This window comes from Adiantum capillus-veneris, chromosome 6, assembly GCF_014529385.1.
Source record: "Adiantum capillus-veneris isolate H3 chromosome 6, ASM1452938v2, whole genome shotgun sequence".
Taxonomy (NCBI): domain Eukaryota; kingdom Viridiplantae; phylum Streptophyta; class Polypodiopsida; order Polypodiales; family Pteridaceae; genus Adiantum; species Adiantum capillus-veneris.
This window is the reverse complement of record NC_140936.1, coordinates 38,324,049-38,335,358: the sequence shown is the minus strand read 5'-3', so window position 1 is coordinate 38,335,358 and position 11,310 is coordinate 38,324,049. Positions and strand designations below refer to the sequence as shown.

The 11,310-nt window shown below is 44.8% G+C and overlaps 1 pseudogene; it reads right to left on the bottom strand.

Annotated features, from left to right (window-relative positions):
- Positions 1–7,269: 7,269 nt before the first annotated feature.
- LOC147455363 (uncharacterized) overlaps positions 7,270–11,310 on the bottom strand; it is a 53,592-nt pseudogene continuing 49,551 nt past the window's right edge.

Here is an 11,310-nt window from a genome sequence, read left to right as displayed (position 1 = left end):
TGACATTAGCAGGATCGGCACCATCATGTAGACTCAACTTCAAACCTGTTTCCATGGGAGTGGCACTAGGTTTGCAATCCTCAAGTCCAAACATACATAGCAATGTCTCTATGTAGCTTTTTTGATACAAGGCAATACCACCATCACACTGCTTAAATTGTATGCCCGAATAATGATGCAACAACCCCAAATCTTTCATCTTGAAATTAGCGTTCAAATCAGCCTTAAATTCAGCAATATGTGCCTCATTGGGACCAGTGAGATCTAAAAATCATCCACATAAAGAAAAACAATGAGAAGTACATCACCCTCACGCTATACATACAATGTTCTTTCTGCTCGACTATTACAAGAGCCTCGTTTGACCAAATGAGTGTCAACTTTCTCATACCAAGCATGAGGAGATTGCTTCAACCCATACAAAGCCTTCTTACATCTGCAAACTTTGTCCTATTGTCCTTTCCTGACAAAACTGCGAGGCTGCGTTACACAAACTCCCTCAAATATGTCACCATTCAAGAAAGCAGTAACAATGTCTGATTGATGTACATCCCAACCAAAATGAGATGCCAATGCACATAGAAAATGCACAGTAGTCATACGACAAGTGGAAGCCAAATTTTATTCATAATCTATGCCTTTTTGCTGTGAGTATCCGTTTGCAACAAGTTGAGCCTTATGGCGATGATCCATCCGGCTTGCATTTCAACTTGTAAACCCACTTCGTGCCAATGTCCTTTTCTCCAGGAGGAAAATCACATAAAGTCCATGTGTCATTTTCTATAAGTGCATTATATTCTGATTGCATTGTAGCCATCCAATTTTTTGAATTTTTTGCTTCATCAAAAGACAGAGGTTCCTCAACACATGTAAGCTAGACACAGCCAAAGCATAACAATCTGATGCATAAGATGCATGGCCAGAGCCTGAACTAGTATGACTAGACAAAGGTGCAACAATTTTAGTGTCACGTAATGTATTCACCATCGATTTTGGCATACCTCTAGCTTGCTCATTTTCAGCTATTTCTTCATCAAGTACATCATGTATATCTACATCAGTAAATAGGTTGATCTATGATATTTTCAAAAACCTCCATAGGCTATACATTTGCCTCATTGGAATTTACATTTGAACTTCCACCACACTGAAAAGAGGCAAATAAAAATTAAATGTCTTGTGAGCTTACATGACTGTCTCTAGTACAAGACAATTAGGGTTGAACAAAATCTTCCTCAAACACTACATCTCGTAAAACCAGAATACGCTTTGTTTGTGGATGATACAAACTGTAACCTTTGCTTTCATCACTATAACCCAACAAAAATACATTTGACAGCCTTATCATCCAATTTTTTGTGCTCTGTTTGTGGCACCAAAGCATATGCCAAACAACCAAAAACATGCATGTGCTCAATAGAAGGCTTTCTATCATTCCATGCTTCATATGGAGTAATAGAGTGCAAAGCTTTCGTAGGAAACTTGTTAAGTACATAAGTGGCACACATGATGGCCTCAAGCAAAAAAGAATGCGACAAAGCTTAACTTTTGACCATACATGGTTCCATTTTTGTAAGTGACTTGTTTCTCCTCTCAGCTACACAATTTTGCTGAAGCGTATAAGGCACTGTACATTGGTGTTTTATCCCATGACTTGCCAGAAATGCATTGAATTCATGAGACATATACTCTCCCCCTTGATCGGAATGGAGGGTGCCCATAGTACATTTCGAGACATTTTCAATCATAGCCAAAAATTGTTTGAAGCACATAACAACTTCAGAGTTCTCTTTAACCGAAATTACACATGCATGCCTGGAGTAATCATCAATGAAAGTCATGCGAAGTAGAGGTAATTGCCCAAGGATGGAGTTTGCATGGGCCCACAAACATCACTATGCACAATGTGCAACTTGTATGTGGCCCTAACTAAACCATGCTTTGAAAACATACAACGCTGCATTTTACCCAAAATATAGCCTTCACAAACAGTTTGACAAGTGCTTCAAGAGGCGGTAAAGAAGCAACCATATTAGATTTTTGCAAACGCAGTAAACTGGCATAATTCAGATGCCCAAAACGTGCATGCCACGGTTTTGCATCTGAAAAAGAGAGTGAGCTTATACAGCCCACGGCACAAAAGGCTAGATGCAACAATTTCATCACCAAAATTGAAATCATGAACTGTACATATGTCATCCACAAATCTGACTACAAGTCCAACTGTAGAAAGTGCCAATACAGACAAAAGATTCTTCTCGATTCCAAGTACATAAAGTACATAAAGTGCATAAAGTGCATTAACTATCATTTGCAACAGTAAGAACAATCTTTCCAACTCCCTGAATAGGATAAGAGGCATTGTTGGCACAAGTGACTGAATTCCCATGAGGGACAGACTCGAGAGAGGTGAACAATTCGCGATGTGAGGTAATTTGCTTTGTAGCACCACTATTGATATACCACACATGTGAATTCATAGCAACTGACATGCATGCATCATGAACAATGGGATTGTAAGTGCACTCTACACTAAAAGCCCATTCTGCATCAACATCAGCATCCTAGACTCCTTTGACAAAAGACTCAACAATGACTGCATTTGTAGTGGAACCAACATTTGCAGTGGAACCACCCTCTTGCTTCTTAGTCTCTTTGACCTTCAACTTAGGACACTGCTTGATCGAGTGGTCATTAGCTTTACAATAATGGCAACACATTTTCTTTTTGCTCTTATCATCAGGATTTCTAGACGAATTGCAGAAGCATTGGGAACATTATATTTTCCACTCAAAGTAGAACAATAAGAAGTGGCTACATTGCTGTTACCACCCTTTCCTTGAGAAGCAATAAAAGCCTGTTCAATTGCACGTTTCCTAGTCCTATTTTTCTTGGAAGTGACTCTTAGAACAGAAATGTTCATAATGCATCAAACTTAAGAAGTTCAGGATTTCCTTGGGTCATAAGTCTCCAAGTACTAGCAAATGTCTGATAAGAATCTGGTAAGGCATTAAGAGCAATCTACACAAGGGAGCTTTCTGAAATGACTTCACATGCAAAAATAAGTTGCTCATTGATATCCTTGACACCAGCAAGGTAAGTGTCCATATCATCTTCCTCATGCATAATCTTCATTTCCTGATCTTTACGTAGCAAAGCAACTTTAGCCTCGTTGCGGCTTGCATAAAGACCTACTAGAATATCCCAAGCTTGTTTTGCAGATTTTTGTTGAAAAAATGTGAGGAGTAATGGTGTGCTTCACAGACAACACAATCAATGCATGAGCCTACGCATCCTTTAAATCCCAACGAGCTTGTTATGTCTTAGGCAAAACAACTCTAATAGCAGCAAGACCTGCAACATCCTTAACATCGCCTACATTCGCAAAACCAGGACATACATCAATTGCCACCACAATATTCCAGACGACCTTTGACACAAGAACATGTTGAATCATGTAAGCCCACATAGGGTAATTGTTCCCAATATCCAACCTGTCCTCAGTAGCAGCAAACATCTTGAACACATCTGTGTTGCTGTCAGCCATGGAAAATGTATGCACCCGATGTGAAAACTTCCCAAAATGAGGAGAAAATAAGTGAGACTAGCACATTCTACATAGCAGAACCCGCAAAAGACTGTATAGGACGTGTTATGCCAAAAACGACACTGACAAAAATTTTGCACAAAATGACAAAATTGCAGGTCTAGACCTGCTTGTAGTGGAAATGGAGGCTGAAATGAGCCCGAATGAGAAATCTCACCCTGTGAACGCTCCGCAAAGCTCACAGAAATTAGAGAAAGTGAGTAGGTGTGTACTGGAGTTTCTAGCGAGTAAACCCGGGAGGATGCAACCTTGTCTAATACCAATTGTTGGAATTAGGGTTGCAGAGAAAAACACACAACTTGGAGAAGACAAAGGAATCTCAAGGCACACAATAGAGAGTGTGCTACTTAGTGTGCAATGGAAAGATAGATAGCCCTAGAGTAATGGGTGTATATACAATGCACAGGGGGAAAAACATCCTAAAGAGGGAAAGAAGGTCCTAGTGTGTTCACACACATCACTACCACATGTATATAGTAGCAGCCGGTTGCGGTGCGGTGGAGTGAAACCCTGAGCTGATGTCAGTACAAGAAAAGTAAGAGAGATAGAGAAGTTTGTGCAAGTTTGCGGTGTGGAATTGAAGTGTTGGGAATGTAAAATGTGTTGGAGATTTCGTAAAGCATGTGTGTACATATTGGTGTTGAGAATTAAGCATGTACATGTGAGTTTTTGTGGATTCTGAAGGTGAATTCCAATTGATTAGGGTGTTGTGTTTACCTTGGGCTGTAGAGAGCCTCACATTTTGTGTTACGGATGTGTACCCCCTTCCGCCTTTCTATCTTCTAGGATGGCATCTCGGAGCTATGGTCCAATTTTCACAGGTGATGGTGAGGCGATGAGAGTCGGAATGAATGGATTGCGGATTTCAAGATGTATATGTAGTCACTACAGATGCCAAACAAAGACAACAAAATGCAAAAATTTTTGTTGGTGATGCATGGCAAAGTGAAAGTGTGGTACAAAGCGTTAGACGATGAGCCAACGCTCTATGGGTGTCTTACACAACTTTGGCATAGAAGCATCCCCAATCAAAATGTGCAAGATATATGGCCTAGAAAGAGTACCCTCTATAGCCAGTGAAGTGGGGAGAGAGCTCCACGAGCTCGTCGGCTATGGCTTCCAGCCCATTGGAAGCTGTGTGTGGATCTTTGTGGCAACTTTTTGTGGCGGTGGTGGTGGCTGTGGCGGTCGTTGGGTGGTGCTACTTGCATGGTGTGGTTAATGACATGGCAAAACCTTTGGAGGTGGTGTTCTCGCACCCAAAAGTGGGGCCATTCCTTTTATATTGAAGGCCAAGTGGATGTCTTGGGTTGTCACGGCGCTGTGAAAACCAAAATGAGCTCAAAGAGGTTCTCTCAAGGATTGTGCGAGGGAATGAGGTTCTGAAGTGTCTTCAATTCACAAAGGGTGTTAAAATTGTACCCCCTATGTGGATAAAATTCACCTCAATTTCAAAAATTCAGCTCCTAGAGCTATATGGGTAAAAAAGAACCCACTCTTTAAAATTTTTCAAGTATAGCCCCCCTATAAGAGGGATTTCAAAGAATTTTAAAAGTCCATTTTGCAAGTGAATCTTGAAAGAAGCTAGTGAGAGGATTTTTCCCTCAGTGTAATCATGGATGGAGTCTATGTAATCTTGTGCAAGAAGAAGTTCGCCTATTTTCTCCCTCTTTTGGTGTTGGTTCCCCGCCCCCCCCTCCCTTCTTTTACTCGTGTGTAGTGCTTGTGTTGCCCATTGAGTGCAACCCCAAACCAATGTATGTATAAGCAAGGAGCACAGGAGAGAGAGAGAGAGAGAGAGAGAGAGAGAGAGAGAGAGAGGTTGCATGAGTCTCTGGTGTGGAATTGAAGTGTTGGGAATGTAACAGGTGCTGGAGCTTTTGTAAAGTGTGTACATGTGAACTTTTTGTGGATATTGAAGGTGAATCCTAGTGGATTGGGGTGTTGTGTTTACCCTTAGTTGTAGAGAGGTGCACTTTTTTTTTTCTGGGTGTGTACCCCCTTCCCCCTGCCTAATGTGCTATGTGGGTGGACCAATCCTCTAAGATGTCAGGAGATCCTTTTTCTTTGGCATATGAAGAATAAGATTAGTGTGGTCAATGGACGATCGAACATTGAAAGTCCAGCCCACAGTAAAGGCACAACGCCTTTATCCCAAAAATCTCCCAAGTAGAGGTGAATGTGCCAATAAGTGGGTGCTACTAGCTAAACTTCTAACATTCACAAGAAAATGGACTCATTAGGTAATCTCTCAACCCATTCTCATTAGACAACTTTCACTAAGTTTGAACAAAATTTGTCAAATTATCAACAATCTCGTGTCCAGAGACTCGGTTTTCAAGAATCTGGCTTAAGTCTGACTTTTGTGATCCAAATTTCACCAAAATTGATTTTTGTGGTTTACTTGATATGCCTGACCTTGTGGTATACTCAAATGTGCAAGAATATCAATTTTTGTAGAAGATGTAAATAATCGCAATTATTTACTCCAGCTATTTTGTTGCAAATTTTTGTCCCAATCTTGACACAGATCTGTTAAGCAGCCACCTATATCGACAAGGCTTTAAGCAAGATTAGAGATATGAGAAGCTTGTCCAGTGCTCAAGAGTCAGGGGAGCAACAGATGCAGTAGGCAATGCTGAAAGCCACCTCTCTCGACACTTATAAAGTAGAGGAATTCAATGAAGAAAATGTCTATCTCATACAGGGTGTACATCTTGATGAGAAGCTCCAACAACAAGAGGGAGGGAAGGCTTTTCTCTCTCTTGCGGAGCATATGCTTCCTAGACGAGTCAGAGATGTGGTGAGTGTGGAGTCAAAGTTTCTTTGTAGCAACGAGAGCCGAGGTGAACTAGTCTTAGAGGATGAGGGCTGTGCTAATGGCGTGTATGATGACTTTGTTTTCTTTGATGATCTCTTATTGGAGGTGGGTGATGTCCCTCGTATGTCACCTCATGGGAAGGGAAGATATGTCCATCTTGTTTGGAATCTAGGTGGGAATCGGTCTTGAAGTAGGGAGGCTGAGAGATTTCCCTTTGATCCAGGTGGGATTTTAGTTCAAGTATCCAATAGGAGGAGGCAGTAGAGGGAGTGTTATCAAAGCAGCCAACAATGTCTCCAATGAAGCTTGAGTTGAGCGTGAATGATCAACTAGAGGGCTGGCTAAAGATGATGGATTAATGATTCTCCCTAACCACTTCATTTGAGAGCCTCACAATCTTATGATCGACCACTGTTGACATTTCTATGTGACTGCTATAGTGGATGCAAGAAGTCTTTCTGTGTAGGATTTGGAGGCCAAGCTCGCTAGGGACAATCCTTTGACTATTAAAGATGGCAATCGAGCACGAAGAATTTTGGCCATCATCAAGCATAGCGATCAAACCACGGAAACCCGCTAATAAGTTTATGGAGAACCTTGCTTGACAAGACGAGGGTGCTTCAAAGGGTTCACTCCGAATAGGTTTTTCTGGAGTCATGGTCTTGAGAGGCTTTCTCTAGGTGGGAATCACCCCTTGGCTTCAAAAATAAGAAAAGGTGATGGAAACATAGAGAGCATGGCCTTGCATGGGGGCCACCACCAGCAAGGTTACCCGCGTGTGTGTATATGAGGGAGATACGGTGGCGTAGTGCTGAGCATGGAGGCCATGCTGCGAGCCTTCTCAAGGCTCCCACTTGTAGAAGTCTGTAAAAAGGAGGGCAAGAACTGAGGGCTCTAGAGCAAGAACATAGAGTGAGGGAGAGGTACCTCAGCTCACAGGGTGCACTACAGGAGCCGTTGGTGGAGTGGGGCGAGCTGAGAGCGGGTGGCCGACTGCCAAGGAGAAGGGGGGCGGGCTCTGATTGAGAGAAGGCAGAGAAGCTGCATAGGCCGAGGACGTCTCCAAGAAAGAGGAGTGGTCGCCATTCTCAACCACGTCATCAATAGAAAGGGAGAAGGTAAGAATTTAAGGGAAAACACATAAGTGGAGAGTTGCTCCCCGATGGGACTTCTTCAACTATGACTTCACTCGTTTTCTCAGCGATCCCTCAGCAGACCATGAGGCAGCCTGCTTCAGGGTCCATGTTCTACTCCTTGCCGCTAGGGGGACAGAGGCCTTGGACTCAGCAAATGGCTTCTCCTTCCCCTTTTGCGAAAGAGACCAAATAGAGTGGATTCTGGACTTAGTCTTGAGATGGTCGCACACTCAAGTCCTAGAGTTCTCTCACCACATGGGAGAACTAGGAGTTACAGACATGCTCCAGACTTTGTGGCCATTGGCCAAGTTTGTAGTGACACCTCCAGATTTAGCAGGATGTAGGCACATTTTGGTTTACTTCTTTACCGATACACAGTGCTTGCCATGATCTGTATACATTCATGAGGACTCCTGGACAGAGGAGGTGGCTTTACGTACGGCCCGCTCTGCTTAGGCACTCGATGCAGTCACGCCTATCTAGAGGACGCTCGGATGCGGACTACTCCCCATCCAATCCAGCCTCGAAGATAGCCATCTAGCTACTACGGCATAATCTATTCTCTCTCGCTTCCCATGAGGATCGTCTCATGGAATGTGCAGAGACTAGGTGGACCCCAGTTTCAACGTCAGCGGGGCCGAGTTCGTCAGGAGTTTTAGTGCTGCCTTGTGGGAGGAGAGATTGATCTCCTTATGCTTCAGGAGCACCATATGTGTGAGAGCTGCATTAGATATTAGGGTCAGCGCTTGCGTGGACGATATGATACTTTTTGGTTAGCTGCTTTTGGACCTGGAGGCATCTAGGGTAGGGTATGTATGACTAATGCGGACTTTTTGCAGCAGGTCATTGTGGGCAGAGGGATTAGTGTGCCAGGTAGGGCTCATTGGATTACTATGCAGGTTCAGGGTGGCCTAATGGGTTTCCTGAATATCTATGTACCCAATGTGGCGAGTGCTCGGGCATAGTTTTGGTCTCAGATAGTTGAGTCTCTACCGCACGCAGAACACTGGTGCATAGGAGGGGACTTCAACATGTTGGAGGACCCTTCTCATAGGATTGGTGGAAGCCATGCTATAGTGCATGGAGTTGAGCTGGCAGCTTGGGAGAGGTTTTTTATGACTCTGAGGGTTTCGGATGTTTGGCAGCACTCTGGTTTTGTGAGGTCCCGAGACAACGTTGCCTTCTCTCGGTCAGATCGCACAGTGGGAGTAGTGAATCTACTCCCACTCTGCGGTTTTGTGAGGTCCCCAGACAACGTTGCCTTCTCTCGGTCAGACCGCAGAGTGGGAGTAGCGAATCTATCGCGGATAGATCGCTTATACAGTAGGGACCACTTCGGTCACTTGGGAGGGACAGTGGGAATTCTGAGAGGGACCTCCTTCTCGGACCATGCACCGGTGATCCTCACAGTAGCAGACAGGCAGAGGAGTGGGAGCACGATGCTTCGCATACAAGAGAAAGTCTTATTGGACTCATCCACTCAGAGAGCGGGTAGAGGCTCTTTGTAGAAAGATCTTGGATAGGCAGAAGTCTCCTGCTGACAGAGTGGCCTTAGGCCTAGCCTAGATTAGCTGCTTTTTTCTCCAGGAGTCTCTAGCTCGCGGGGATTCCACGAGAGAGGAGGAGCAGCGTCTCAGATGGGGCATTTCTTCGCTTCAGAGGATACAAGAGGATCATCCAGACAGTCCTTGGTTGGAGGAGCAGTTACAGTAGGCTCGACAAGAGCTTGCTAGGTGGGCGATAGAGTGACTGGTGCTTTCTTTGAGGTAGTGGGACTTCGGCACTCACATGCCAAGGTCAGCCAATTGAGGAGGCCATGCGTTTCAGTTGCTTCTGAGCCCGAGGATATGCGTGCAGTTGCTGCTTACTTTTATCGTGAGTTATTGTCTGCAGAGCGTAAGGATGCATGCAGGAGCAGGTTTGGGCACAAATGCCTTGTCTTGTGACTGAGGAGATGTGTGAGAGGCTTGATCTTCCACTTCATCTTGAGGATCTGCACACAACTCTTAGGGCCCTTCCCCGTGGTAGCTGTCCAGGTGAGGATGGGTTGACTCCCAAATTTTTCTTGGAGTACTAGGATCTGCTTGGCCCAGATCTCTGTATTTCTTTTCAGTACATTTTTCACACAGGAGTGATGCCTGGCAGCATAAGTGAGGGCCTGATCTACCTCATTCCCAAGGAGGGTGGCTCCTTGGATGAGATTCTACAGTGGTGCCCCATCACCATGCTCAACTCAGCGTAAACAATTATTGCCAAGGCTCTGAGTTTGAGGATTGAGCCACTTCTAGATAGCCTTATACATGGGACTCGGACAGGTTTTGTCAAGGAACATAGTATCCTTAACATCTTTACTTCTTCTCGACTTTGAGAAGGCGTACGGCATAGTTGACTAGGACTTTCTAGAGGCCACTCTATGCAAGATGGGCTTCTTAGATGCTTGGATCAGCGGGGTGTCATCTTTGTACAGACATGCTCATAGTTAGGTACTTTTGGCAGGAGGTAGAGGTGATCGCTTCATGCTTACGCGCTCGGTCAGACAGGGATTTCCTCTTGCTCCCTTCATCTTTCTATTCTATGCGGAGGCGATGAGCAGGTTTTTAGTGTCACAGCAGGTTGGTCTATAGGGCTTAGCACTTCCTATTCGGGGAGATGAGCTTTTGGACACTGAGTTTGCCGCGACGACTCAGCCTTGTACTTAGATGGCCAAGAGGCCAACCTTCACAGGTGTGAGAAGGATCTGGAGACATTCTGTTGTGCATTGGAGGCACTGATAAACTGGAAAAAGACAGTGGCTTTCTTAGTTGATAGTGCTCCTATGCCAGATTGGATGCCAGGAGAGGGTTTTACGTGGATTCCCCCAGGGACTGTAATTCACTACAGTTGGGCTGTCAAATGGGTTTGGACTTGTCTCCGGAGCAGCAGATTTCTCCCCTTCTCCTGTCTATTAGGAGAAAGTTGTTACATTGGATCTAAGCATGACTTTCTTTGGCTGGCAGAGTAGTAGTTTCAAACCAGGTGTTGTTGGCAATATGTGGTACATCACTTCTTGCTGGATCTTTGCAGTTAGGTAGAGAGGCTGATCAAGAACTTCCTTTGGTCAGGACGTGACACTTAGATAGACCGATCCAAAGTGGCTTGGCAGGTCATCACTCTTCCTTGTTCATAGAGAGGACTTGGGATCATTGATCTAGCACAACAGAGTAGATCCCTTATTGGGAAGTTCATCTTCAGGGGACTTCTTCCAGGTGAGGAGCCCTGGAAGGAGTTCTTGCTACAACGGCTTTGTGCTAGGGTGCCTCAAGCAGGAGGCCCTTGGCAACCTTCGACTAGATCTGTAGAGTTGGTTTGAGCAGGAGACTGTAGGACCGCTTCGCTCTGAGCTTGCTTTGATCTTGGGAGCGGTGTGGCTTGGAGAAGAGATAGCCTACGTGTACGAAGGAGAGACTACGGAACCCCTCGTCTAGAACCCCATGGTTAGCACTCAGAGAGACCACTTGGTTGGCAATCGGTCTCATGTTTTCAGGGGTCCCATGGCAGTGGGTCCAGCGTGCTCTTGAGGTGACTGGCTAGAGTTCCCAGGTTTCTCAGAGGAGGTCCAGGGTCTTCAGCTACTACAGGGCATGAGAGGGGTGCAGAGCATGTGCCAGGACATCTCGGAGTGAGTTCCAGCTGAGTGTCTCACGCCTCTCGAGCCAGTAGCACCCCGGTGGATGGGAGCCTTCACAAGATTGGAGGTTCTAATCTCA